This window comes from Ranitomeya imitator, chromosome 5, assembly GCF_032444005.1.
Source record: "Ranitomeya imitator isolate aRanImi1 chromosome 5, aRanImi1.pri, whole genome shotgun sequence".
In the NCBI taxonomy this organism is placed as follows: domain Eukaryota; kingdom Metazoa; phylum Chordata; class Amphibia; order Anura; family Dendrobatidae; genus Ranitomeya; species Ranitomeya imitator.
The window spans coordinates 108,699,278-108,721,524 of NC_091286.1; the positions used below are offsets into that span (position 1 = coordinate 108,699,278).

Below are 22,247 nucleotides of genomic sequence, written 5' to 3' on the forward strand. Positions count from 1 at the left end.
GAGCATCACCTGTTCCGTTGCCCGGAAGAAGGCCATCCATGGCTACAATATGCAAATGAGGGCCTCTTCCCAGCAACCCCAGGGTTCAGTCTCCCACCGAAACCCCACCCACCCATTACTTTATTCTGTTGTTGAACCCAATTAAGGAAGCCCCAGCAAGCTGGAGCATGCAAAAATTGCCACAAAACTCAGTTTTGCTCCTCTCCACGGAAATCTTTAGTAAAAGGCGAAAGATTTTTACGTTCTGAAGGGAAGCCAGAGTATACTGGGCAAAGGCCTCCTCCTGACCTACCACCATGGCAGCAGCCCTCACTTGGCCCGGGGAGAGTACCTAGAAGTGGGTTCGTGGTTTGGTGATGGAAAAACAAAAACGGCAACAGCCCATCTTCCACAGGCTGCTCCGTTCTCAGTTCTATGCTGCTGACAGAGCATCACCTGTTCCGTTGCCCGGAAGAAGGCCATCCATGGCTACAATATGCAAATGAGGGCCTTTTCCCAGGAACCCCAGGGTTCAGTCTCCCACCGAAACCCCACCCACCCATTCCTTTATTCTGTTGTTGAACCCAATTAAGAAAGCCCCAGCAAGCTGGAGCATGCAAAAATTGCCACAAAACTCAGTTTTGCTCCTCTCCACGGAAATCTTTAGTAAAAGGCGAAAGATTTTTACATTCTGAAGAGAAGCCAGAGTATACTGTGCAAAGGCCTCCTCCTGACCTACCACCATGGCAGCAGCCCTCACTTGGCCCGGGGAGAGCACCTAGAAGTGGGTTCGTGGTTTGGTGATGGAAAAACAAAAACGGCAACAGCCCATCTTCCACAGGCTGCTCCGTTCTCAGTTCTATGCTGCTGACAGAGCATCACCTGTTCCGTTGCCCGGAAGAAGGCCATCCATGGCTACAATATGCAAATGAGGGCCTCTTCCCAGCAACCCCAGGGTTCAGTCTCCCACCGAAACCCCACCCACCCATTCCTTTATTCTGTTGTTGAACCCAATTAAGAAAGCCCCAGCAAGCTGGAGCATGCAAAAATTGCCACAAAACTCAGTTTTGCTCCTCTCCACGGAAATCTTTAGTAAAAGGCGAAAGATTTTTACATTCTGAAGAGAAGCCAGAGTATACTGTGCAAAGGCCTCCTCCTGACCTACCACCATGGCAGCAGCCCTCACTTGGCCCGGGGAGAGCACCTAGAAGTGGGTTCGTGGTTTGGTGATGGAAAAACAAAAACGGCAACAGCCCATCTTCCACAGGCTGCTCCGTTCTCAGTTCTATGCTGCTGACAGAGCATCACCTGTTCCGTTGCCCGGAAGAAGGCCATCCATGGCTACAATATGCAAATGAGGGCCTCTTCCCAGCAACCCCAGGGTTCAGTCTCCCACCGAAACCCCACCCACCCATTACTTTATTCTGTTGTTGAACCCAATTAAGGAAGCCCCAGCAAGCTGGAGCATGCAAAAATTGCCACAAAACTCAGTTTTGCTCCTCTCCACGGAAATCTTTAGTAAAAGGCGAAAGATTTTTACGTTCTGAAGAGAAGCCAGAGTATACTGGGCAAAGGCCTCCTCCTGACCTACCACCATGGCAGCAGCCCTCACTTGGCCCGGGGAGAGCACCTAGAAGTGGGTTCGTGGTTTGGTGATGGAAAAACAAAAACGGCAACAGCCCATCTTCCACAGGATGCTCCGTTCTCAGTTCTATGCTGCTGACAGAGCATCACCTGTTCCGTTGCCCAGAAGAAGGCCATCCATGGCTACAATATGCAAATGAGGGCCTTTTCCCAGGAACCCCAGGGTTCAGTCTCCCACCGAAACCCCACCCACCCATTCCTTTATTCTGTTGTTGAACCCAATTAAGAAAGCCCCAGCAAGCTGGAGCATGCAAAAATTGCCACAAAACTCAGTTTTGCTCCTCTCCACGGAAATCTTTAGTAAAAGGCGAAAGATTTTTACATTCTGAAGAGAAGCCAGAGTATACTGTGCAAAGGCCTCCTCCTGACCTACCACCATGGCAGCAGCCCTCACTTGGCCCGGGGAGAGCACCTAGAAGTGGGTTCGTTGTTTGGTGATGGAAAAACAAAAACGGCAACAGCCCATCTTCCACAGGCTGCTCCGTTCTCAGTTCTATGCTGCTGACAGAGCATCACCTGTTCCGTTGCCCGGAAGAAGGCCATCCATGGCTACAATATGCAAATGAGGGCCTCTTCCCAGCAACCCCAGGGTTCAGTCTCCCACCGAAACCCCACCCACCCATTACTTTATTCTGTTGTTGAACCCAATTAAGGAAGCCCCAGCAAGCTGGAGCATGCAAAAATTGCCACAAAACTCAGTTTTGCTCCTCTCCACGGAAATCTTTAGTAAAAGGCGAAAGATTTTTACGTTCTGAAGGGAAGCCAGAGTATACTGGGCAAAGGCCTCCTCCTGACCTACCACCATGGCAGCAGCCCTCACTTGGCCCGGGGAGAGCACCTAGAAGTGGGTTCGTGGTTTGGTGATGGAAAAACAAAAACGGCAACAGCCCATCTTCCACAGGCTGCTCCGTTCTCAGTTCTATGCTGCTGACAGAGCATCACCTGTTCCGTTGCCCGGAAGAAGGCCATCCATGGCTACAATATGCAAATGAGGGCCTTTTCCCAGGAACCCCAGGGTTCAGTCTCCCACCGAAACCCCACCCACCCATTCCTTTATTCTGTTGTTGAACCCAATTAAGAAAGCCCCAGCAAGCTGTAGCATGCAAAAATTGCCACAAAACTCAGTTTTGCTCCTCTCCACGGAAATCTTTAGTAAAAGGCGAAAGATTTTTACATTCTGAAGAGAAGCCAGAGTATACTGTGCAAAGGCCTCCTCCTGACCTACCACCATGGCAGCAGCCCTCACTTGGCCCGGGGAGAGCACCTAGAAGTGGGTTCGTGGTTTGGTGATGGAAAAAAAAAAACGGCAACAGCCCATCTTCCATAGGATGCTCCGTTCTCAGTTCTATGCTGCTGACAGAGCATCACCTGTTCCGTTGCCCGGAAGAAGGCTATCTATGGCTACAATATGCAAATGAGGGCCTTTTCCCAGGAACCCCAGGGTTCAGTCTCCCACCGAAACCCCACCCACCCATTCCTTTATTCTGTTGTTGAACCCAATTAAGAAAGCCCCAGCAAGCTGGAGCATGCAAAAATTGCCACAAAACTCAGTTTTGCTCCTCTCCACGGAAATCTTTAGTAAAAGGCGAAAGATTTTTACATTCTGAAGAGAAGCCAGAGTATACTGTGCAAAGGCCTCCTCCTGACCTACCACCATGGCAGCAGCCCTCACTTGGCCCGGGGAGAGCACCTAGAAGTGGGTTCGTGGTTTGGTGATGGAAAAACAAAAACGGCAACAGCCCATCTTCCACAGGCTGCTCCGTTCTCAGTTCTATGCTGCTGACAGAGCATCACCTGTTCCGTTGCCCGGAAGAAGGCCATCCATGGCTACAATATGCAAATGAGGGCCTCTTCCCAGCAACCCCAGGGTTCAGTCTCCCACCGAAACCCCACCCACCCATTACTTTATTCTGTTGTTGAACCCAATTAAGGAAGCCCCAGCAAGCTGGAGCATGCAAAAATTGCCACAAAACTCAGTTTTGCTCCTCTCCACGGAAATCTTTAGTAAAAGGCGAAAGATTTTTACGTTCTGAAGAGAAGCCAGAATATACTGGGCAAAGGCCTCCTCCTGACCTACCACCATGGCAGCAGCCCTCACTTGGCCCGGGGAGAGCACCTAGAAGTGGGTTCGTGGTTTGGTGATGGAAAAACAAAAACGGCAACAGCCCATCTTCCACAGGATGCTCCGTTCTCAGTTCTATGCTGCTGACAGAGCATCACCTGTTCCGTTGCCCGGAAGAAGGCCATCCATGGCTACAATATGCAAATGAGGGCCTTTTCCCAGGAACCCCAGGGTTCAGTCTCCCACCGAAACCCCACCCACCCATTCCTTTATTCTGTTGTTGAACCCAATTAAGAAAGCCCCAGCAAGCTGGAGCATGCAAAAATTGCCACAAAACTCAGTTTTGCTCCTCTCCACGGAAATCTTTAGTAAAAGGCGAAAGATTTTTACGTTCTGAAGAGAAGCCAGAATATACTGGGCAAGGGCCTCCTCCTGACCTACCACCATGGCAGCAGCCCTCACTTGGCCCGGGGACAGCACCTAGAAGTGGGTTCGTGGTTTGGTGATGGAAAAACAAAAACGGCAACAGCCCATCTTCCACAGGCTGCTCCGTTCTCAGTTCTATGCTGCTGACAGAGCATCACCTGTTCCGTTGCCCGGAAGAAGGCCATCCATGGCTACAATATGCAAATGAGGGCCTCTTCCCAGCAACCCCAGGGTTCAGTCTCCCACCGAAACCCCACCCACCCATTACTTTATTCTGTTGTTGAACCCAATTAAGGAAGCCCCAGCAAGCTGGAGCATGCAAAAATTGCCACAAAACTCAGTTTTGCTACTCTCCACGGAAATCTTTAGTAAAAGGCGAAAGATTTTTACGTTCTGAAGAGAAGCCAGAGTATACTGGGCAAAGGCCTCCTCCTGACCTACCACCATGGCAGCAGCCCTCACTTGGCCCGGGGAGAGCACCTAGAAGTGGGTTCGTGGTTTGGTGATGGAAAAACAAAAACGGCAACAGCCCATCTTCCACAGGATGCTCCGTTCTCAGTTCTATGCTGCTGACAGAGCATCACCTGTTCCGTTGCCCGGAAGAAGGCCATCCATGGCTACAATATGGAAATGAGGGCCTTTTCCCAGGAACCCCAGGGTTCAGTCTCCCACCGAAACCCCACCCACCCATTCCTTTATTCTGTTGTTGAACCCAATTAAGAAAGCCCCAGCAAGCTGGAGCATGCAAAAATTGCCACAAAACTCAGTTTTGCTCCTCTCCACGGAAATCTTTAGTAAAAGGCGAAAGATTTTTACGTTCTGAAGAGAAGCCAGAATATACTGGGCAAGGGCCTCCTCCTGACCTACCACCATGGCAGCAGCCCTCACTTGGCCCGGGGACAGCACCTAGAAGTGGGTTCGTGGTTTGGTGATGGAAAAACAAAAACGGCAACAGCCCATCTTCCACAGGCTGCTCCGTTCTCAGTTCTATGCTGCTGACAGAGCATCACCTGTTCCGTTGCCCGGAAGAAGGCCATCCATGGCTACAATATGCAAATGAGGGCCTCTTCCCAGCAACCCCAGGGTTCAGTCTCCCACCGAAACCCCACCCACCCATTCCTTTATTCTGTTGTTGAACCCAATTAAGAAAGCCCCAGCAAGCTGGAGCATGCAAGAATTGCCACAAAACTCAGTTTTGCTCCTCTCCACGGAAATCTTTAGTAAAAGGCGAAAGATTTTTACGTTCTGAAGAGAAGCCAGAATATACTGGGCAAGGGCCTCCTCCTGACCTACCACCATGGCAGCAGCCCTCACTTGGCCCGGGGACAGCACCTAGAAGTGGGTTCGTGGTTTGGTGATGGAAAAACAAAAACGGCAACAGCCCATCTTCCACAGGCTGCTCCGTTCTCAGTTCTATGCTGCTGACAGAGCATCACCTGTTCCGTTGCCCGGAAGAAGGCCATCCATGGCTACAATATGCAAATGAGGGCCTCTTCCCAGCAACCCCAGGGTTCAGTCTCCCACCGAAACCCCACCCACCCATTACTTTATTCTGTTGTTGAACCCAATTAAGGAAGCCCCAGCAAGCTGGAGCATGCAAAAATTGCCACAAAACTCAGTTTTGCTCCTCTCCACGGAAATCTTTAGTAAAAGGCGAAAGATTTTTACGTTCTGAAGAGAAGCCAGAGTATACTGGGCAAAGGCCTCCTCCTGACCTACCACCATGGCAGCAGCCCTCACTTGGCCCGGGGAGAGCACCTAGAAGTGGGTTCGTGGTTTGGTGATGGAAAAACAAAAACGGCAACAGCCCATCTTCCACAGGATGCTCCGTTCTCAGTTCTATGCTGCTGACAGAGCATCACCTGTTCCGTTGCCCGGAAGAAGGCCATCCATGGCTACAATATGGAAATGAGGGCCTTTTCCCAGGAACCCCAGGGTTCAGTCTCCCACCGAAACCCCACCCACCCATTCCTTTATTCTGTTGTTGAACCCAATTAAGAAAGCCCCAGCAAGCTGGAGCATGCAAAAATTGCCACAAAACTCAGTTTTGCTCCTCTCCACGGAAATCTTTAGTAAAAGGCGAAAGATTTTTACGTTCTGAAGAGAAGCCAGAATATACTGGGCAAGGGCCTCCTCCTGACCTACCACCATGGCAGCAGCCCTCACTTGGCCCGGGGACAGCACCTAGAAGTGGGTTCGTGGTTTGGTGATGGAAAAACAAAAACGGCAACAGCCCATCTTCCACAGGCTGCTCCGTTCTCAGTTCGATGCTGCTGACAGAGCATCACCTGTTCCGTTGCCCGGAAGAAGGCCATCCATGGCTACAATATGCAAATGAGGGCCTCTTCCCCGCAACCCCAGGGTTCAGTCTCCCACCGAAACCCCACCCACCCATTACTTTATTCTGTTGTTGAACCCAATTAACGAAGCCCCAGCAAGCTGGAGCATGCAAAAATTGCCACAAAACTCAGTTTTGCTCCTCTCCACGGAAATCTTTAGTAAAAGGCGAAAGATTTTTACGTTCTGAAGAGAAGCCTGAGTATACAGAGCAAGGGCCTCCTCCTGACCTACCACCATGGCAGCAGCCCTCACTTGGCCCGGGGAGAGCTACTAGAAGTGGGTTCGTGGTTTGGTGATGGAAAAACAAAAACGGCAACAGCCCATCTTCCACAGACTGCTTCGTTCTCAGTTCTATGCTGCTGACAGAGCATCACCTGTTCCATTGCCCGGAAGAAGGCCATCCATGGCTACAATATGCAAATGAGGGCCTCTTCCCCGCAACCCCAGGGTTCAGTCTCCCACCGAAACCCCACCCACCCATTACTTTATTCTGTTGTTGAACCCAATTAACGAAGCCCCAGCAAGCTGGAGCATGCAAAAATTGCCACAAAACTCAGTTTTGCTCCTCTCCACGGAAATCTTTAGTAAAAGGCGAAAGATTTTTACGTTCTGAAGAGAAGCCAGAGTATACTGTGCAAAGGCCTCCTCCTGACCTACCACCATGGCAGCAGCCCTCACTTGGCCCGGGGAGAGCACCTAGAAGTGGGTTCGTGGTTTGGTGATGGAAAAACAAAAACGGCAACAGCCCATCTTCCACAGGCTGCTCCGTTCTCAGTTCTATGCTGCTGACAGAGCATCACCTGTTCCGTTGCCCGGAAGAAGGCCATCCATGGCTACAATATGCAAATGAGGGCCTCTTCCCAGCAACCCCAGGGTTCAGTCTCCCACCGAAACCCCACCCACCCATTACTTTATTCTGTTGTTGAACCCAATTAAGGAAGCCCCAGCAAGCTGGAGCATGCAAAAATTGCCACAAAACTCAGTTTTGCTCCTCTCCACGGAAATCTTTAGTAAAAGGCGAAAGATTTTTACGTTCTGAAGAGAAGCCAGAGTATACTGGGCAAAGGCCTCCTCCTGACCTACCACCATGGCAGCAGCCCTCACTTGGCCCGGGGAGAGCACCTAGAAGTGGGTTCGTGGTTTGGTGATGGAAAAACAAAAACGGCAACAGCCCATCTTCCACAGGATGCTCCGTTCTCAGTTCTATGCTGCTGACAGAGCATCACCTGTTCCGTTGCCCAGAAGAAGGCCATCCATGGCTACAATATGCAAATGAGGGCCTTTTCCCAGGAACCCCAGGGTTCAGTCTCCCACCGAAACCCCACCCACCCATTCCTTTATTCTGTTGTTGAACCCAATTAAGAAAGCCCCAGCAAGCTGGAGCATGCAAAAATTGCCACAAAACTCAGTTTTGCTCCTCTCCACGGAAATCTTTAGTAAAAGGCGAAAGATTTTTACATTCTGAAGAGAAGCCAGAGTATACTGTGCAAAGGCCTCCTCCTGACCTACCACCATGGCAGCAGCCCTCACTTGGCCCGGGGAGAGCACCTAGAAGTGGGTTCGTTGTTTGGTGATGGAAAAACAAAAACGGCAACAGCCCATCTTCCACAGGCTGCTCCGTTCTCAGTTCTATGCTGCTGACAGAGCATCACCTGTTCCGTTGCCCGGAAGAAGGCCATCCATGGCTACAATATGCAAATGAGGGCCTCTTCCCAGCAACCCCAGGGTTCAGTCTCCCACCGAAACCCCACCCACCCATTACTTTATTCTGTTGTTGAACCCAATTAAGGAAGCCCCAGCAAGCTGGAGCATGCAAAAATTGCCACAAAACTCAGTTTTGCTCCTCTCCACGGAAATCTTTAGTAAAAGGCGAAAGATTTTTACGTTCTGAAGGGAAGCCAGAGTATACTGGGCAAAGGCCTCCTCCTGACCTACCACCATGGCAGCAGCCCTCACTTGGCCCGGGGAGAGCACCTAGAAGTGGGTTCGTGGTTTGGTGATGGAAAAACAAAAACGGCAACAGCCCATCTTCCACAGGCTGCTCCGTTCTCAGTTCTATGCTGCTGACAGAGCATCACCTGTTCCGTTGCCCGGAAGAAGGCCATCCATGGCTACAATATGCAAATGAGGGCCTTTTCCCAGGAACCCCAGGGTTCAGTCTCCCACCGAAACCCCACCCACCCATTCCTTTATTCTGTTGTTGAACCCAATTAAGAAAGCCCCAGCAAGCTGGAGCATGCAAAAATTGCCACAAAACTCAGTTTTGCTCCTCTCCACGGAAATCTTTAGTAAAAGGCGAAAGATTTTTACGTTCTGAAGAGAAGCCAGAGTATACTGTGCAAAGGCCTCCTCCTGACCTACCACCATGGCAGCAGCCCTCACTTGGCCCGGGGAGAGCACCTAGAAGTGGGTTCGTGGTTTGGTGATGGAAAAACAAAAACGGCAACAGCCCATCTTCCACAGGCTGCTCCGTTCTCAGTTCTATGCTGCTGACAGAGCATCACCTGTTCCGTTGCCCGGAAGAAGGCCATCCATGGCTACAATATGCAAATGAGGGCCTCTTCCCAGCAACCCCAGGGTTCAGTCTCCCACCGAAACCCCACCCACCCATTACTTTATTCTGTTGTTGAACCCAATTAAGGAAGCCCCAGCAAGCTGGAGCATGCAAAAATTGCCACAAAACTCAGTTTTGCTCCTCTCCACGGAAATCTTTAGTAAAAGGCGAAAGATTTTTACGTTCTGAAGAGAAGCCAGAGTATACTGGGCAAAGGCCTCCTCCTGACCTACCACCATGGCAGCAGCCCTCACTTGGCCCGGGGAGAGCACCTAGAAGTGGGTTCGTGGTTTGGTGATGGAAAAACAAAAACGGCAACAGCCCATCTTCCACAGGATGCTCCGTTCTCAGTTCTATGCTGCTGACAGAGCATCACCTGTTCCGTTGCCCGGAAGAAGGCCATCCATGGCTACAATATGCAAATGAGGGCCTTTTTCCAGGAACCCCAGGGTTCAGTCTCCCACCGAAACCCCACCCACCCATTCCTTTATTCTGTTGTTGAACCCAATTAAGAAAGCCCCAGCAAGCTGGAGCATGCAAAAATTGCCACAAAACTCAGTTTTGCTCCTCTCCACGGAAATCTTTAGTAAAAGGCGAAAGATTTTTACATTCTGAAGAGAAGCCAGAGTATACTGTGCAAAGGCCTCCTCCTGACCTACCACCATGGCAGCAGCCCTCACTTGGCCCGGGGAGAGCACCTAGAAGTGGGTTCGTGGTTTGGTGATGGAAAAACAAAAACGGCAACAGCCCATCTTCCACAGGCTGCTCCGTTCTCAGTTCTATGCTGCTGACAGAGCATCACCTGTTCCGTTGCCCGGAAGAAGGCCATCCATGGCTACAATATGCAAATGAGGGCCTCTTCCCAGCAACCCCAGGGTTCAGTCTCCCACCGAAACCCCACCCACCCATTACTTTATTCTGTTGTTGAACCCAATTAAGGAAGCCCCAGCAAGCTGGAGCATGCAAAAATTGCCACAAAACTCAGTTTTGCTCCTCTCCACGGAAATCTTTAGTAAAAGGCGAAAGATTTTTACGTTCTGAAGAGAAGCCAGAGTATACTGGGCAAAGGCCTCCTCCTGACCTACCACCATGGCAGCAGCCCTCACTTGGCCCGGGGAGAGCACCTAGAAGTGGGTTCGTGGTTTGGTGATGGAAAAACAAAAACGGCAACAGCCCATCTTCCACAGGATGCTCCGTTCTCAGTTCTATGCTGCTGACAGAGCATCACCTGTTCCGTTGCCCAGAAGAAGGCCATCCATGGCTACAATATGCAAATGAGGGCCTTTTCCCAGGAACCCCAGGGTTCAGTCTCCCACCGAAACCCCACCCACCCATTCCTTTATTCTGTTGTTGAACCCAATTAAGAAAGCCCCAGCAAGCTGGAGCATGCAAAAATTGCCACAAAACTCAGTTTTGCTCCTCTCCACGGAAATCTTTAGTAAAAGGCGAAAGATTTTTACATTCTGAAGAGAAGCCAGAGTATACTGTGCAAAGGCCTCCTCCTGACCTACCACCATGGCAGCAGCCCTCACTTGGCCCGGGGAGAGCACCTAGAAGTGGGTTCGTTGTTTGGTGATGGAAAAACAAAAACGGCAACAGCCCATCTTCCACAGGCTGCTCCGTTCTCAGTTCTATGCTGCTGACAGAGCATCACCTGTTCCGTTGCCCGGAAGAAGGCCATCCATGGCTACAATATGCAAATGAGGGCCTCTTCCCAGCAACCCCAGGGTTCAGTCTCCCACCGAAACCCCACCCACCCATTACTTTATTCTGTTGTTGAACCCAATTAAGGAAGCCCCAGCAAGCTGGAGCATGCAAAAATTGCCACAAAACTCAGTTTTGCTCCTCTCCACGGAAATCTTTAGTAAAAGGCGAAAGATTTTTACGTTCTGAAGGGAAGCCAGAGTATACTGTGCAAAGGCCTCCTCCTGACCTACCACCATGGCAGCAGCCCTCACTTGGCCCGGGGAGAGCACCTAGAAGTGGGTTCGTGGTTTGGTGATGGAAAAACAAAAACGGCAACAGCCCATCTTCCACAGGCTGCTCCGTTCTCAGTTCTATGCTGCTGACAGAGCATCACCTGTTCCGTTGCCCGGAAGAAGGCCATCCATGGCTACAATATGCAAATGAGGGCCTCTTCCCAGCAACCCCAGGGTTCAGTCTCCCACCGAAACCCCACCCACCCATTACTTTATTCTGTTGTTGAACCCAATTAAGGAAGCCCCAGCAAGCTGGAGCATGCAAAAATTGCCACAAAACTCAGTTTTGCTCCTCTCCACGGAAATCTTTAGTAAAAGGCGAAAGATTTTTACGTTCTGAAGAGAAGCCAGAATATACTGGGCAAAGGCCTCCTCCTGACCTACCACCATGGCAGCAGCCCTCACTTGGCCCGGGGAGAGCACCTAGAAGTGGGTTCGTGGTTTGGTGATGGAAAAACAAAAACGGCAACAGCCCATCTTCCACAGGATGCTCCGTTCTCAGTTCTATGCTGCTGACAGAGCATCACCTGTTCCGTTGCCCGGAAGAAGGCCATCCATGGCTACAATATGCAAATGAGGGCCTTTTCCCAGGAACCCCAGGGTTCAGTCTCCCACCGAAACCCCACCCACCCATTCCTTTATTCTGTTGTTGAACCCAATTAAGAAAGCCCCAGCAAGCTGGAGCATGCAAGAATTGCCACAAAACTCAGTTTTGCTCCTCTCCACGGAAATCTTTAGTAAAAGGCGAAAGATTTTTACGTTCTGAAGAGAAGCCAGAATATACTGGGCAAGGGCCTCCTCCTGACCTACCACCATGGCAGCAGCCCTCACTTGGCCCGGGGACAGCACCTAGAAGTGGGTTCGTGGTTTGGTGATGGAAAAACAAAAACGGCAACAGCCCATCTTCCACAGGCTGCTCCGTTCTCAGTTCTATGCTGCTGACAGAGCATCACCTGTTCCGTTGCCCGGAAGAAGGCCATCCATGGCTACAATATGCAAATGAGGGCCTCTTCCCAGCAACCCCAGGGTTCAGTCTCCCACCGAAACCCCACCCACCCATTACTTTATTCTGTTGTTGAACCCAATTAAGGAAGCCCCAGCAAGCTGGAGCATGCAAAAATTGCCACAAAACTCAGTTTTGCTCCTCTCCACGGAAATCTTTAGTAAAAGGCGAAAGATTTTTACGTTCTGAAGAGAAGCCAGAGTATACTGGGCAAAGGCCTCCTCCTGACCTACCACCATGGCAGCAGCCCTCACTTGGCCCGGGGAGAGCACCTAGAAGTGGGTTCGTGGTTTGGTGATGGAAAAACAAAAACGGCAACAGCCCATCTTCCACAGGATGCTCCGTTCTCAGTTCTATGCTGCTGACAGAGCATCACCTGTTCCGTTGCCCGGAAGAAGGCCATCCATGGCTACAATATGGAAATGAGGGCCTTTTCCCAGGAACCCCAGGGTTCAGTCTCCCACCGAAACCCCACCCACCCATTCCTTTATTCTGTTGTTGAACCCAATTAAGAAAGCCCCAGCAAGCTGGAGCATGCAAAAATTGCCACAAAACTCAGTTTTGCTCCTCTCCACGGAAATCTTTAGTAAAAGGCGAAAGATTTTTACGTTCTGAAGAGAAGCCAGAATATACTGGGCAAGGGCCTCCTCCTGACCTACCACCATGGCAGCAGCCCTCACTTGGCCCGGGGACAGCACCTAGAAGTGGGTTCGTGGTTTGGTGATGGAAAAACAAAAACGGCAACAGCCCATCTTCCACAGGCTGCTCCGTTCTCAGTTCTATGCTGCTGACAGAGCATCACCTGTTCCGTTGCCCGGAAGAAGGCCATCCATGGCTACAATATGCAAATGAGGGCCTCTTCCCAGCAACCCCAGGGTTCAGTCTCCCACCGAAACCCCACCCACCCATTACTTTATTCTGTTGTTGAACCCAATTAAGGAAGCCCCAGCAAGCTGGAGCATGCAAAAATTGCCACAAAACTCAGTTTTGCTCCTCTCCACGGAAATCTTTAGTAAAAGGCGAAAGATTTTTACGTTCTGAAGAGAAGCCAGAGTATACTGGGCAAAGGCCTCCTCCTGACCTACCACCATGGCAGCAGCCCTCACTTGGCCCGGGGAGAGCACCTAGAAGTGGGTTCGTGGTTTGGTGATGGAAAAACAAAAACGGCAACAGCCCATCTTCCACAGGATGCTCCGTTCTCAGTTCTATGCTGCTGACAGAGCATCACCTGTTCCGTTGCCCGGAAGAAGGCCATCCATGGCTACAATATGGAAATGAGGGCCTTTTCCCAGGAACCCCAGGGTTCAGTCTCCCACCGAAACCCCACCCACCCATTCCTTTATTCTGTTGTTGAACCCAATTAAGAAAGCCCCAGCAAGCTGGAGCATGCAAAAATTGCCACAAAACTCAGTTTTGCTCCTCTCCACGGAAATCTTTAGTAAAAGGCGAAAGATTTTTACGTTCTGAAGAGAAGCCAGAATATACTGGGCAAGGGCCTCCTCCTGACCTACCACCATGGCAGCAGCCCTCACTTGGCCCGGGGACAGCACCTAGAAGTGGGTTCGTGGTTTGGTGATGGAAAAACAAAAACGGCAACAGCCCATCTTCCACAGGCTGCTCCGTTCTCAGTTCGATGCTGCTGACAGAGCATCACCTGTTCCGTTGCCCGGAAGAAGGCCATCCATGGCTACAATATGCAAATGAGGGCCTCTTCCCCGCAACCCCAGGGTTCAGTCTCCCACCGAAACCCCACCCACCCATTACTTTATTCTGTTGTTGAACCCAATTAACGAAGCCCCAGCAAGCTGGAGCATGCAAAAATTGCCACAAAACTCAGTTTTGCTCCTCTCCACGGAAATTTTTAGTAAAAGGCGAAAGATTTTTACGTTCTGAAGAGAAGCCTGAGTATACAGAGCAAGGGCCTCCTCCTGACCTACCACCATGGCAGCAGCCCTCACTTGGCCCGGGGAGAGCTACTAGAAGTGGGTTCGTGGTTTGGTGATGGAAAAACAAAAACGGCAACAGCCCATCTTCCACAGACTGCTTCGTTCTCAGTTCTATGCTGCTGACAGAGCATCACCTGTTCCATTGCCCGGAAGAAGGCCATCCATGGCTACAATATGCAAATGAGGGCCTCTTCCCCGCAACCCCAGGGTTCAGTCTCCCACCGAAACCCCACCCACCCATTACTTTATTCTGTTGTTGAACCCAATTAACGAAGCCCCAGCAAGCTGGAGCATGCAAAAATTGCCACAAAACTCAGTTTTGCTCCTCTCCACGGAAATCTTTAGTAAAAGGCGAAAGATTTTTACGTTCTGAAGAGAAGCCAGAGTATACTGGGCAAGGGCCTCCTCCTGACCTACCACCATGGCAGCAGCCCTCACTTGGCCCGGGGAGAGCACCTAGAAGTGGGTTCGTGGTTTGGTGATGGAAAAACAAAAACAGCAACAGCCCATCTTCCACAGGATGCTCCGTTCTCAGTTCTATGCTGCTGACAGAGCATCACCTGTTCCGTTGCCCGGAAGAAGGCCATCCATGGCTACAATATGCAAATGAGGGCCTTTTCCCAGGAACCCCAGGGTTCAGTCTCCCACCGAAACCCCACCCACCCATTCCTTTATTCTGTTGTTGAACCCAATTAAGAAAGCCCCAGCAAGCTGGAGCATGCAAAAATTGCCGCAAAACTCAGTTTTGCTCCTCTCCACGGAAATCTTTAGTAAAAGGCGAAAGATTTTTACATTCTGAAGAGAAGCCAGAGTATACTGTGCAAAGGCCTCCTCCTGACCTACCACCATGGCAGCAGCCCTCACTTGGCCCGGGGAGAGCACCTAGAAGTGGGTTCGTGGTTTGGTGATGGAAAAAAAAAAACGGCAACAGCCCATCTTCCATAGGATGCTCCGTTCTCAGTTCTATGCTGCTGACAGAGCATCACCTGTTCCGTTGCCCGGAAGAAGGCCATCTATGGCTACAATATGCAAATGAGGGCCTTTTCCCAGGAACCCCAGGGTTCAGTCTCCCACCGAAACCCCACCCACCCATTCCTTTATTCTGTTGTTGAACCCAATTAAGAAAGCCCCAGCAAGCTGGAGCATGCAAAAATTGCCACAAAACTCAGTTTTGCTCCTCTCCACGGAAATCTTTAGTAAAAGGCGAAAGATTTTTACATTCTGAAGAGAAGCCAGAGTATACTGTGCAAAGGCCTCCTCCTGACCTACCACCATGGCAGCAGCCCTCACTTGGCCCGGGGAGAGCACCTAGAAGTGGGTTCGTGGTTTGATGATGGAAAAACAAAAACGGCAACAGCCCATCTTCCACAGGCTGCTCCGTTCTCAGTTCTATGCTGCTGACAGAGCATCACCTGTTCCGTTGCCCGGAAGAAGGCCATCCATGGCTACAATATGCAAATGAGGGCCTCTTCCCAGCAACCCCAGGGTTCAGTCTCCCACCGAAACCCCACCCACCCATTACTTTATTGTGTTGTTGAACCCAATTAAGGAAGCCCCAGCAAGCTGGAGCATGCAAAAATTGCCACAAAACTCAGTTTTGCTCCTCTCCACGGAAATCTTTAGTAAAAGGCGAAAGATTTTTACGTTCTGAAGAGAAGCCAGAGTATACTGGGCAAAGGCCTCCTCCTGACCTACCACCATGGCAGCAGCCCTCACTTGGCCCGGGGAGAGCACCTAGAAGTGGGTTCGTGGTTTGGTGATGGAAAAACAAAAACGGCAACAGCCCATCTTCCACAGGATGCTCCGTTCTCAGTTCTATGCTGCTGACAGAGCATCACCTGTTCCGTTGCCCGGAAGAAGGCCATCCATGGCTACAATATGCAAATGAGGGCCTTTTCCCAGGAACCCCAGGGTTCAGTCTCCCACCGAAACCCCACCCACCCATTACTTTATTCTGTTGTTGAACCCAATTAAGAAAGCCCCAGCAAGCTGGAGCATGCAAAAATTGCCACAAAACTCAGTTTTACTCCTCTCCACGGAAATCTTTAGTAAAAGGCGAAAGATTTTTACATTCTGAAGAGAAGCCAGAGTATACTGTGCAAAGGCCTCCTCCTGACCTACCACCATGGCAGCAGCCCTCACTTGGCCCGGGGAGAGCACCTAGAAGTGGGTTCGTGGTTTGGTGATGGAAAAAAAAAAACGGCAACAGCCCATCTTCCATAGGATGCTCCGTTCTCAGTTCTATGCTGCTGACAGAGCATCACCTGTTCCGTTGCCCGGAAGAAGGCTATCTATGGCTACAATATGCAAATGAGGGCCTTTTCCCAGGAACCCCAGGGTTCAGTCTCCCACCGAAACCCCACCCACCCATTCCTTTATTCTGTTGTTGAACCCAATTAAGAAAGCCCCAGCAAGCTGGAGCATGCAAAAATTGCCACAAAACTCAGTTTTGCTCCTCTCCACGGAAATCTTTAGTAAAAGGCGAAAGATTTTTACATTCTGAAGAGAAGCCAGAGTATACTGTGCAAAGGCCTCCTCCTGACCTACCACCATGGCAGCAGCCCTCACTTGGCCCGGGGAGAGCAACTAGAAGTGGGTTCGTGGTTTGGTGATGGAAAAACAAAAACGGCAACAGCCCATCTTCCACAGGCTGCTCCGTTCTCAGTTCTATGCTGCTGACAGAGCATCACCTGTTCCGTTGCCCGGAAGAAGGCCATCCATGGCTACAATATGCAAATGAGGGCCTTTTCCCAGGAACCCCAGGGTTCAGTCTCCCACCGAAACCCCACCCACCCATTCCTTTATTCTGTTGTTGAACCCAATTAAGAAAGCCCCAGCAAGTTGGACCATGCAAAAATTGCCACAAAACTCAGTTTTGCTCCTCTCCACGGAAATCTTTAGTAAAAGGCGAAAGATTTTTACATTCTGAAGAGAAGCCAGAGTATACTGTGCAAAGGCCTCCTCCTGACCTACCACCATGGCAGCAGCCCTCACTTGGCCCGGGGAGAGCACCTAGAAGTGGGTTCGTGGTTTGGTGATGGAAAAACAAAAACGGCAACAGCCCATCTTCCACAGGCTGCTCCGTTCTCAGTTCTATGCTGCTGACAGAGCATCACCTGTTCCGTTGCCCGGAAGAAGGCCATCCATGGCTACAATATGCAAATGAGGGCCTCTTCCCAGCAACCCCAGGGTTCAGTCTCCCACCGAAACCCCACCCACCCATTACTTTATTCTGTTGTTGAACCCAATTAAGAAAGCCCCAGCAAGCTGGAGCATGCAAAAATTGCCACAAAACTCAGTTTTGCTCCTCTCCACGGAAATCTTTAGTAAAAGGCGAAAGATTTTTACGTTCTGAACAGAAGCCAGAGTATAATGGGCAAAGGCCTCCTCCTGACCTACCACCATGGCAGCAGCCCTCACTTGGCCCGGGGAGAGCACCTAGAAGTGGGTTCGTGGTTTGGTGATGGAAAAACAAAAACGGCAACAGCCCATCTTCCACAGGATGCTCGGTTCTCAGTTCTATGCTGCTGACAGAGCATCACCTGTTCCGTTGCCCAGAAGAAGGCCATCCATGGCTACAATATGCAAATGAGGGCCTTTTCCCAGGAACCCCAGGGTTCAGTCTCCCACCGAAACCCCACCCACCCATTCCTTTATTCTGTTGTTGAACCCAATTAAGAAAGCCCCAGCAAGCTGGAGCATGCAAAAATTGCCACAAAACTCAGTTTTGCGCCTCTCCACAGAAATCTTTAGTAAAAGGCGAAAGATTTTTACGTTCTGAAGAGAAGCCAGAGTATACTGGGCAAAGGACTCCTCCTGACCTACCACCATGGCAGCAGCCCTCACTTGGCCCGGGGAGAGCACCTAGAAGTGGGTTCGTGGTTTGGTGATGGAAAAACAAAAACGGCAACAGCCCATCTTCCACAGGCTGCTCCGTTCTCAGTTCTATGCTGCTGACAGAGCATCACCTGTTCCGTTGCCCGGAAGAAGGCCATCCATGGCTACAATATGCAAATGAGGGCCTCTTCCCAGCAACCCCAGGGTTCAGTCTCCCACCGAAACCCCACCCACCCATTACTTTATTCTGTTGTTGAACCCAATTAAGGAAGCCCCAGCAAGCTGGAGCATGCAAAAATTGCCACAAAACTCAGTTTTGCTCCTCTCCACGGAAATCTTTAGTAAAAGGCGAAAGATTTTTACGTTCTGAAGAGAAGCCAGAGTATACTGGGCAAAGGCCTCCTCCTGACCTACCACCATGGCAGCAGCCCTCACTTGGCCCGGGGAGAGCACCTAGAAGTGGGTTCGTGGTTTGGTGATGGAAAAACAAAAACGGCAACAGCCCATCTTCCACAGGATGCTCCGTTCTCAGTTCTATGCTGCTGACAGAGCATCACCTGTTCCGTTGCCCAGAAGAAGGCCATCCATGGCTACAATATGCAAATGAGGGCCTTTTCCCAGGAACCCCAGGGTTCAGTCTCCCACCCACCCACCCATTCCTTTATTCTGTTGTTGAACCCAATTAAGAAAGCCCCAGCAAGCTGGAGCATGCAAAAATTGCCACAAAACTCAGTTTTGCTCCTCTCCACGGAAATCTTTAGTAAAAGGCGAAAGATTTTTACATTCTGAAGAGAAGCCAGAGTATACTGTGCAAAGGCCTCCTCCTGACCTACCACCATGGCAGCAGCCCTCACTTGGCCCGGGGAGAGCACCTAGAAGTGGGTTCGTGGTTTGGTGATGGAAAAACAAAAACGGCAACAGCCCATCTTCCACAGGCTGCTCCGTTCTCAGTTCTATGCTGCTGACAGAGCATCACCTGTTCCGTTGCCCGGAAGAAGGCCATCCATGGCTACAATATGCAAATGAGGGCCTCTTCCCAGCAACCCCAGGGTTCAGTCTCCCACCGAAACCCCACCCACCCATTACTTTATTCTGTTGTTGAACCCAATTAAGGAAGCCCCAGCAAGCTGGAGCATGCAAAAATTGCCACAAAACTCAGTTTTGCTCCTCTCCACGGAAATCTTTAGTAAAAGGCGAAAGATTTTTACGTTCTGAAGAGAAGCCAGAGTATACTGGGCAAAGGCCTCCTCCTGACCTACCACCATGGCAGCAGCCCTCACTTGGCCCGGGGAGAGCACCTAGAAGTGGGTTCGTGGTTTGGTGATGGAAAAACAAAAACGGCAACAGCCCATCTTCCACAGGATGCTCCGTTCTCAGTTCTATGCTGCTGACAGAGCATCACCTGTTCCGTTGCCCGGAAGAAGGCCATCCATGGCTACAATATGCAAATGAGGGCCTTTTCCCAGGAACCCCAGGGTTCAGTCTCCCACCGAAACCCCACCCACCCATTCCTTTATTCTGTTGTTGAACCCAATTAAGAAAGCCCCAGCAAGCTGGAGCATGCAAAAATTGCCACAAAACTCAGTTTTGCTCCTCTCCACGGAAATCTTTAGTAAAAGGCGAAAGATTTTTACGTTCTGAAGAGAAGCCAGAGTATACTGGGCAAAGGCCTCCTCCTGACCTACCACCATGGCAGCAGCCCTCACTTGGCCCGGGGAGAGCACCTAGAAGTGGGTTCGTGGTTTGGTGATGGAAAAACAAAAACGGCAACAGCCCATCTTCCACAGGATGCTCCGTTCTCAGTTCTATGCTGCTGACAGAGCATCACCTGTTCCGTTGCCCAGAAGAAGGCCATCCATGGCTACAATATGCAAATGAGGGCCTTTTCCCAGGAACCCCAGGGTTCAGTCTCCCACCCACCCACCCACCCATTCCTTTATTCTGTTGTTGAACCCAATTAAGAAAGCCCCAGCAAGCTGGAGCATGCAAAAATTGCCACAAAACTCAGTTTTGCTCCTCTCCACGGAAATCTTTAGTAAAAGGCGAAAGATTTTTACATTCTGAAGAGAAGCCAGAGTATACTGTGCAAAGGCCTCCTCCTGACCTACCACCATGGCAGCAGCCCTCACTTGGCCCGGGGAGAGCACCTAGAAGTGGGTTCGTGGTTTGGTGATGGAAAAACAAAAACGGCAACAGCCCATCTTCCACAGGCTGCTCCGTTCTCAGTTCTATGCTGCTGACAGAGCATCACCTGTTCCGTTGCCCGGAAGAAGGCCATCCATGGCTACAATATGCAAATGAGGGCCTCTTCCCAGCAACCCCAGGGTTCAGTCTCCCACCGAAACCCCACCCACCCATTACTTTATTCTGTTGTTGAACCCAATTAAGGAAGCCCCAGCAAGCTGGAGCATGCAAAAATTGCCACAAAACTCAGTTTTGCTCCTCTCCACGGAAATCTTTAGTAAAAGGCGAAAGATTTTTACGTTCTGAAGAGAAGCCAGAGTATACTGGGCAAAGGCCTCCTCCTGACCTACCACCATGGCAGCAGCCCTCACTTGGCCCGGGGAGAGCACCTAGAAGTGGGTTCGTGGTTTGGTGATGGAAAAACAAAAACGGCAACAGCCCATCTTCCACAGGATGCTCCGTTCTCAGTTCTATGCTGCTGACAGAGCATCACCTGTTCCGTTGCCCGGAAGAAGGCCATCCATGGCTACAATATGCAAATGAGGGCCTTTTCCCAGGAACCCCAGGGTTCAGTCTCCCACCGAAACCCCACCCACCCATTCCTTTATTCTGTTGTTGAACCCAATTAAGAAAGCCCCAGCAAGCTGGAGCATGCAAAAATTGCCACAAAACTCAGTTTTGCTCCTCTCCACGGAAATCTTTAGTAAAATGCGAAAGATTTTTACGTTCTGAAGAGAAGCCAGAGTATACTGGGCAAAGGCCTCCTCCTGACCTACCACCATGGCAGCAGCCCTCACTTGGCCCGGGGAGAGCACCTAGAAGTGGGTTCGTGGTTTGGTGATGGAAAAACAAAAACGGCAACAGCCCATCTTCCACAGGATGCTCCGTTCTCAGTTCTATGCTGCTGACAGAGCATCACCTGTTCCGTTGCCCGGAAGAAGGCCATCCATGGCTACAATATGCAAATGAGGGCCTTTTCCCAGGAACCCCAGGGTTCAGTCTCCCACCGAAACCCCACCCACCCATTCCTTTATTCTGTTGTTGAACCCAATTAAGAAAGCCCCAGCAAGCTGGAGCATGCAAAAATTGCCACAAAACTCAGTTTTGCTCCTCTCCACGGAAATCTTTAGTAAAAGGCGAAAGATTTTTACGTTCTGAAGAGAAGCCAGAGTATACTGGGCAAAGGCCTCCTCCTGACCTACCACCATGGCAGCAGCCCTCACTTGGCCCGGGGAGAGCACCTAGAAGTGGGTTCGTGGTTTGGTGATGGAAAAACAAAAACGGCAACAGCCCATCTTCCACAGGATGCTCCGTTCTCAGTTCTATGCTGCTGACAGAGCATCACCTGTTCCGTTGCCCGGAAGAAGGCCATCCATGGCTACAATATGCAAATGAGGGCCTTTTCCCAGGAACCCCAGGGTTCAGTCTCCCACCGAAACCCCACCCACCCATTCCTTTATTCTGTTGTTGAACCCAATTAAGAAAGCCCCAGCAAGCTGGAGCATGCAAAAATTGCCACAAAACTCAGTTTTGCTCCTCTCCACGGAAATCTTTAGTAAAATGCGAAAGATTTTTACGTTCTGAAGAGAAGCCAGAGTATACTGGGCAAAGGCCTCCTCCTGACCTACCACCATGGCAGCAGCCCTCACTTGGCCCGGGGAGAGCACCTAGAAGTGGGTTCGTGGTTTGGTGATGGAAAAACAAAAACGGCAACAGCCCATCTTCCACAGGATGCTCCGTTCTCAGTTCTATGCTGCTGACAGAGCATCACCTGTTCCGTTGCCCGGAAGAAGGCCATCCATGGCTACAATATGCAAATGAGGGCCTTTTCCCAGGAACCCCAGGGTTCAGTCTCCCACCGAAACCCCACCCACCCATTCCTTTATTCTGTTGTTGAACCCAATTAAGAAAGCCCCAGCAAGCTGGAGCATGCAAAAATTGCCACAAAACTCAGTTTTGCTCCTCTCCACGGAAATCTTTAGTAAAAGGCGAAAGATTTTTACATTCTGAAGAGAAGCCAGAGTATACTGTGCAAAGGCCTCCTCCTGACCTACCACCATGGCAGCAGCCCTCACTTGGCCCGGGGAGAGCACCTAGAAGTGGGTTCGTGGTTTGGTGATGGAAAAAAAAAAACGGCAACAGCCCATCTTCCATAGGATGCTCCGTTCTCAGTTCTATGCTGCTGACAGAGCATCACCTGTTCCGTTGCCCGGAAGAAGGCTATCTATGGCTACAATATGCAAATGAGGGCCTTTTCCCAGGAACCCCAGGGTTCAGTCTCCCACCGAAACCC

At 50.6% G+C, this 22,247-nt stretch overlaps 52 non-coding genes across 52 annotated transcripts; all 52 read right to left on the reverse strand.

The window, feature by feature from the left end:
- Positions 1-148: 148 nt before the first annotated feature.
- Positions 149-264, reverse strand: LOC138639244 (U5 spliceosomal RNA). Its single transcript, XR_011312835.1, has one exon. It is a non-coding gene; the product is annotated as a U5 spliceosomal RNA (small nuclear RNA).
- Positions 265-574: 310 nt separating this feature from the next.
- LOC138640199 (U5 spliceosomal RNA) lies at positions 575-690 on the reverse strand. The gene has a single exon (XR_011313705.1). It is a non-coding gene; the product is annotated as a U5 spliceosomal RNA (small nuclear RNA).
- A 310-nt stretch (positions 691-1,000) lies between these two features.
- Positions 1,001-1,116, reverse strand: LOC138640200 (U5 spliceosomal RNA). The gene has a single exon (XR_011313706.1). It is a non-coding gene; the product is annotated as a U5 spliceosomal RNA (small nuclear RNA).
- A 310-nt stretch (positions 1,117-1,426) lies between these two features.
- LOC138639889 (U5 spliceosomal RNA) lies at positions 1,427-1,542 on the reverse strand. The gene has a single exon (XR_011313415.1). It is a non-coding gene; the product is annotated as a U5 spliceosomal RNA (small nuclear RNA).
- Positions 1,543-1,852: 310 nt separating this feature from the next.
- LOC138640201 (U5 spliceosomal RNA) lies at positions 1,853-1,968 on the reverse strand. The gene has a single exon (XR_011313707.1). It is a non-coding gene; the product is annotated as a U5 spliceosomal RNA (small nuclear RNA).
- A 310-nt stretch (positions 1,969-2,278) lies between these two features.
- On the reverse strand, positions 2,279-2,394 carry LOC138639245 (U5 spliceosomal RNA). Its single transcript, XR_011312836.1, has one exon. It is a non-coding gene; the product is annotated as a U5 spliceosomal RNA (small nuclear RNA).
- A 310-nt stretch (positions 2,395-2,704) lies between these two features.
- Positions 2,705-2,820, reverse strand: LOC138639470 (U5 spliceosomal RNA). Its single transcript, XR_011313053.1, has one exon. It is a non-coding gene; the product is annotated as a U5 spliceosomal RNA (small nuclear RNA).
- Positions 2,821-3,130: 310 nt separating this feature from the next.
- Positions 3,131-3,246, reverse strand: LOC138640203 (U5 spliceosomal RNA). Its single transcript, XR_011313708.1, has one exon. It is a non-coding gene; the product is annotated as a U5 spliceosomal RNA (small nuclear RNA).
- A 310-nt stretch (positions 3,247-3,556) lies between these two features.
- On the reverse strand, positions 3,557-3,672 carry LOC138639100 (U5 spliceosomal RNA). Its single transcript, XR_011312699.1, has one exon. It is a non-coding gene; the product is annotated as a U5 spliceosomal RNA (small nuclear RNA).
- Positions 3,673-3,982: 310 nt separating this feature from the next.
- On the reverse strand, positions 3,983-4,098 carry LOC138639101 (U5 spliceosomal RNA). The gene has a single exon (XR_011312700.1). It is a non-coding gene; the product is annotated as a U5 spliceosomal RNA (small nuclear RNA).
- A 310-nt stretch (positions 4,099-4,408) lies between these two features.
- Positions 4,409-4,524, reverse strand: LOC138640012 (U5 spliceosomal RNA). The gene has a single exon (XR_011313534.1). It is a non-coding gene; the product is annotated as a U5 spliceosomal RNA (small nuclear RNA).
- A 310-nt stretch (positions 4,525-4,834) lies between these two features.
- Positions 4,835-4,950, reverse strand: LOC138639103 (U5 spliceosomal RNA). The gene has a single exon (XR_011312702.1). It is a non-coding gene; the product is annotated as a U5 spliceosomal RNA (small nuclear RNA).
- A 310-nt stretch (positions 4,951-5,260) lies between these two features.
- LOC138639486 (U5 spliceosomal RNA) lies at positions 5,261-5,376 on the reverse strand. Its single transcript, XR_011313068.1, has one exon. It is a non-coding gene; the product is annotated as a U5 spliceosomal RNA (small nuclear RNA).
- Positions 5,377-5,686: 310 nt separating this feature from the next.
- LOC138639891 (U5 spliceosomal RNA) lies at positions 5,687-5,802 on the reverse strand. The gene has a single exon (XR_011313416.1). It is a non-coding gene; the product is annotated as a U5 spliceosomal RNA (small nuclear RNA).
- A 310-nt stretch (positions 5,803-6,112) lies between these two features.
- On the reverse strand, positions 6,113-6,228 carry LOC138639104 (U5 spliceosomal RNA). The gene has a single exon (XR_011312703.1). It is a non-coding gene; the product is annotated as a U5 spliceosomal RNA (small nuclear RNA).
- A 310-nt stretch (positions 6,229-6,538) lies between these two features.
- Positions 6,539-6,654, reverse strand: LOC138640034 (U5 spliceosomal RNA). The gene has a single exon (XR_011313556.1). It is a non-coding gene; the product is annotated as a U5 spliceosomal RNA (small nuclear RNA).
- Positions 6,655-6,964: 310 nt separating this feature from the next.
- LOC138639892 (U5 spliceosomal RNA) lies at positions 6,965-7,080 on the reverse strand. Its single transcript, XR_011313417.1, has one exon. It is a non-coding gene; the product is annotated as a U5 spliceosomal RNA (small nuclear RNA).
- Positions 7,081-7,390: 310 nt separating this feature from the next.
- Positions 7,391-7,506, reverse strand: LOC138639893 (U5 spliceosomal RNA). Its single transcript, XR_011313418.1, has one exon. It is a non-coding gene; the product is annotated as a U5 spliceosomal RNA (small nuclear RNA).
- Positions 7,507-7,816: 310 nt separating this feature from the next.
- LOC138640204 (U5 spliceosomal RNA) lies at positions 7,817-7,932 on the reverse strand. The gene has a single exon (XR_011313709.1). It is a non-coding gene; the product is annotated as a U5 spliceosomal RNA (small nuclear RNA).
- Positions 7,933-8,242: 310 nt separating this feature from the next.
- LOC138639246 (U5 spliceosomal RNA) lies at positions 8,243-8,358 on the reverse strand. The gene has a single exon (XR_011312837.1). It is a non-coding gene; the product is annotated as a U5 spliceosomal RNA (small nuclear RNA).
- A 310-nt stretch (positions 8,359-8,668) lies between these two features.
- Positions 8,669-8,784, reverse strand: LOC138639894 (U5 spliceosomal RNA). Its single transcript, XR_011313419.1, has one exon. It is a non-coding gene; the product is annotated as a U5 spliceosomal RNA (small nuclear RNA).
- A 310-nt stretch (positions 8,785-9,094) lies between these two features.
- LOC138639895 (U5 spliceosomal RNA) lies at positions 9,095-9,210 on the reverse strand. Its single transcript, XR_011313420.1, has one exon. It is a non-coding gene; the product is annotated as a U5 spliceosomal RNA (small nuclear RNA).
- A 310-nt stretch (positions 9,211-9,520) lies between these two features.
- Positions 9,521-9,636, reverse strand: LOC138640205 (U5 spliceosomal RNA). The gene has a single exon (XR_011313710.1). It is a non-coding gene; the product is annotated as a U5 spliceosomal RNA (small nuclear RNA).
- Positions 9,637-9,946: 310 nt separating this feature from the next.
- On the reverse strand, positions 9,947-10,062 carry LOC138639896 (U5 spliceosomal RNA). The gene has a single exon (XR_011313421.1). It is a non-coding gene; the product is annotated as a U5 spliceosomal RNA (small nuclear RNA).
- A 310-nt stretch (positions 10,063-10,372) lies between these two features.
- On the reverse strand, positions 10,373-10,488 carry LOC138640206 (U5 spliceosomal RNA). Its single transcript, XR_011313711.1, has one exon. It is a non-coding gene; the product is annotated as a U5 spliceosomal RNA (small nuclear RNA).
- Positions 10,489-10,798: 310 nt separating this feature from the next.
- On the reverse strand, positions 10,799-10,914 carry LOC138639247 (U5 spliceosomal RNA). The gene has a single exon (XR_011312838.1). It is a non-coding gene; the product is annotated as a U5 spliceosomal RNA (small nuclear RNA).
- Positions 10,915-11,224: 310 nt separating this feature from the next.
- On the reverse strand, positions 11,225-11,340 carry LOC138639105 (U5 spliceosomal RNA). Its single transcript, XR_011312704.1, has one exon. It is a non-coding gene; the product is annotated as a U5 spliceosomal RNA (small nuclear RNA).
- Positions 11,341-11,650: 310 nt separating this feature from the next.
- On the reverse strand, positions 11,651-11,766 carry LOC138639487 (U5 spliceosomal RNA). The gene has a single exon (XR_011313069.1). It is a non-coding gene; the product is annotated as a U5 spliceosomal RNA (small nuclear RNA).
- A 310-nt stretch (positions 11,767-12,076) lies between these two features.
- Positions 12,077-12,192, reverse strand: LOC138639897 (U5 spliceosomal RNA). Its single transcript, XR_011313422.1, has one exon. It is a non-coding gene; the product is annotated as a U5 spliceosomal RNA (small nuclear RNA).
- A 310-nt stretch (positions 12,193-12,502) lies between these two features.
- Positions 12,503-12,618, reverse strand: LOC138639106 (U5 spliceosomal RNA). The gene has a single exon (XR_011312705.1). It is a non-coding gene; the product is annotated as a U5 spliceosomal RNA (small nuclear RNA).
- A 310-nt stretch (positions 12,619-12,928) lies between these two features.
- LOC138639898 (U5 spliceosomal RNA) lies at positions 12,929-13,044 on the reverse strand. The gene has a single exon (XR_011313423.1). It is a non-coding gene; the product is annotated as a U5 spliceosomal RNA (small nuclear RNA).
- A 310-nt stretch (positions 13,045-13,354) lies between these two features.
- On the reverse strand, positions 13,355-13,470 carry LOC138639107 (U5 spliceosomal RNA). The gene has a single exon (XR_011312706.1). It is a non-coding gene; the product is annotated as a U5 spliceosomal RNA (small nuclear RNA).
- A 310-nt stretch (positions 13,471-13,780) lies between these two features.
- On the reverse strand, positions 13,781-13,896 carry LOC138639439 (U5 spliceosomal RNA). The gene has a single exon (XR_011313024.1). It is a non-coding gene; the product is annotated as a U5 spliceosomal RNA (small nuclear RNA).
- A 310-nt stretch (positions 13,897-14,206) lies between these two features.
- On the reverse strand, positions 14,207-14,322 carry LOC138639899 (U5 spliceosomal RNA). The gene has a single exon (XR_011313424.1). It is a non-coding gene; the product is annotated as a U5 spliceosomal RNA (small nuclear RNA).
- Positions 14,323-14,632: 310 nt separating this feature from the next.
- LOC138638973 (U5 spliceosomal RNA) lies at positions 14,633-14,748 on the reverse strand. Its single transcript, XR_011312578.1, has one exon. It is a non-coding gene; the product is annotated as a U5 spliceosomal RNA (small nuclear RNA).
- A 310-nt stretch (positions 14,749-15,058) lies between these two features.
- LOC138640207 (U5 spliceosomal RNA) lies at positions 15,059-15,174 on the reverse strand. The gene has a single exon (XR_011313712.1). It is a non-coding gene; the product is annotated as a U5 spliceosomal RNA (small nuclear RNA).
- A 310-nt stretch (positions 15,175-15,484) lies between these two features.
- On the reverse strand, positions 15,485-15,600 carry LOC138639900 (U5 spliceosomal RNA). The gene has a single exon (XR_011313425.1). It is a non-coding gene; the product is annotated as a U5 spliceosomal RNA (small nuclear RNA).
- Positions 15,601-15,910: 310 nt separating this feature from the next.
- Positions 15,911-16,026, reverse strand: LOC138639363 (U5 spliceosomal RNA). Its single transcript, XR_011312949.1, has one exon. It is a non-coding gene; the product is annotated as a U5 spliceosomal RNA (small nuclear RNA).
- Positions 16,027-16,336: 310 nt separating this feature from the next.
- Positions 16,337-16,452, reverse strand: LOC138640208 (U5 spliceosomal RNA). The gene has a single exon (XR_011313713.1). It is a non-coding gene; the product is annotated as a U5 spliceosomal RNA (small nuclear RNA).
- Positions 16,453-16,762: 310 nt separating this feature from the next.
- On the reverse strand, positions 16,763-16,878 carry LOC138639349 (U5 spliceosomal RNA). Its single transcript, XR_011312935.1, has one exon. It is a non-coding gene; the product is annotated as a U5 spliceosomal RNA (small nuclear RNA).
- A 310-nt stretch (positions 16,879-17,188) lies between these two features.
- Positions 17,189-17,304, reverse strand: LOC138639281 (U5 spliceosomal RNA). Its single transcript, XR_011312871.1, has one exon. It is a non-coding gene; the product is annotated as a U5 spliceosomal RNA (small nuclear RNA).
- A 310-nt stretch (positions 17,305-17,614) lies between these two features.
- On the reverse strand, positions 17,615-17,730 carry LOC138639550 (U5 spliceosomal RNA). Its single transcript, XR_011313128.1, has one exon. It is a non-coding gene; the product is annotated as a U5 spliceosomal RNA (small nuclear RNA).
- A 310-nt stretch (positions 17,731-18,040) lies between these two features.
- On the reverse strand, positions 18,041-18,156 carry LOC138639901 (U5 spliceosomal RNA). Its single transcript, XR_011313426.1, has one exon. It is a non-coding gene; the product is annotated as a U5 spliceosomal RNA (small nuclear RNA).
- Positions 18,157-18,459: 303 nt separating this feature from the next.
- Positions 18,460-18,575, reverse strand: LOC138640209 (U5 spliceosomal RNA). Its single transcript, XR_011313714.1, has one exon. It is a non-coding gene; the product is annotated as a U5 spliceosomal RNA (small nuclear RNA).
- A 310-nt stretch (positions 18,576-18,885) lies between these two features.
- LOC138639903 (U5 spliceosomal RNA) lies at positions 18,886-19,001 on the reverse strand. The gene has a single exon (XR_011313427.1). It is a non-coding gene; the product is annotated as a U5 spliceosomal RNA (small nuclear RNA).
- A 310-nt stretch (positions 19,002-19,311) lies between these two features.
- On the reverse strand, positions 19,312-19,427 carry LOC138639904 (U5 spliceosomal RNA). Its single transcript, XR_011313428.1, has one exon. It is a non-coding gene; the product is annotated as a U5 spliceosomal RNA (small nuclear RNA).
- Positions 19,428-19,734: 307 nt separating this feature from the next.
- On the reverse strand, positions 19,735-19,850 carry LOC138640210 (U5 spliceosomal RNA). The gene has a single exon (XR_011313715.1). It is a non-coding gene; the product is annotated as a U5 spliceosomal RNA (small nuclear RNA).
- Positions 19,851-20,160: 310 nt separating this feature from the next.
- Positions 20,161-20,276, reverse strand: LOC138639905 (U5 spliceosomal RNA). Its single transcript, XR_011313429.1, has one exon. It is a non-coding gene; the product is annotated as a U5 spliceosomal RNA (small nuclear RNA).
- Positions 20,277-20,586: 310 nt separating this feature from the next.
- LOC138639375 (U5 spliceosomal RNA) lies at positions 20,587-20,702 on the reverse strand. Its single transcript, XR_011312961.1, has one exon. It is a non-coding gene; the product is annotated as a U5 spliceosomal RNA (small nuclear RNA).
- Positions 20,703-21,012: 310 nt separating this feature from the next.
- Positions 21,013-21,128, reverse strand: LOC138639906 (U5 spliceosomal RNA). The gene has a single exon (XR_011313430.1). It is a non-coding gene; the product is annotated as a U5 spliceosomal RNA (small nuclear RNA).
- Positions 21,129-21,438: 310 nt separating this feature from the next.
- Positions 21,439-21,554, reverse strand: LOC138639376 (U5 spliceosomal RNA). Its single transcript, XR_011312962.1, has one exon. It is a non-coding gene; the product is annotated as a U5 spliceosomal RNA (small nuclear RNA).
- A 310-nt stretch (positions 21,555-21,864) lies between these two features.
- Positions 21,865-21,980, reverse strand: LOC138640211 (U5 spliceosomal RNA). The gene has a single exon (XR_011313716.1). It is a non-coding gene; the product is annotated as a U5 spliceosomal RNA (small nuclear RNA).
- Between the last annotated feature and the right edge of the window lie 267 nt (positions 21,981-22,247).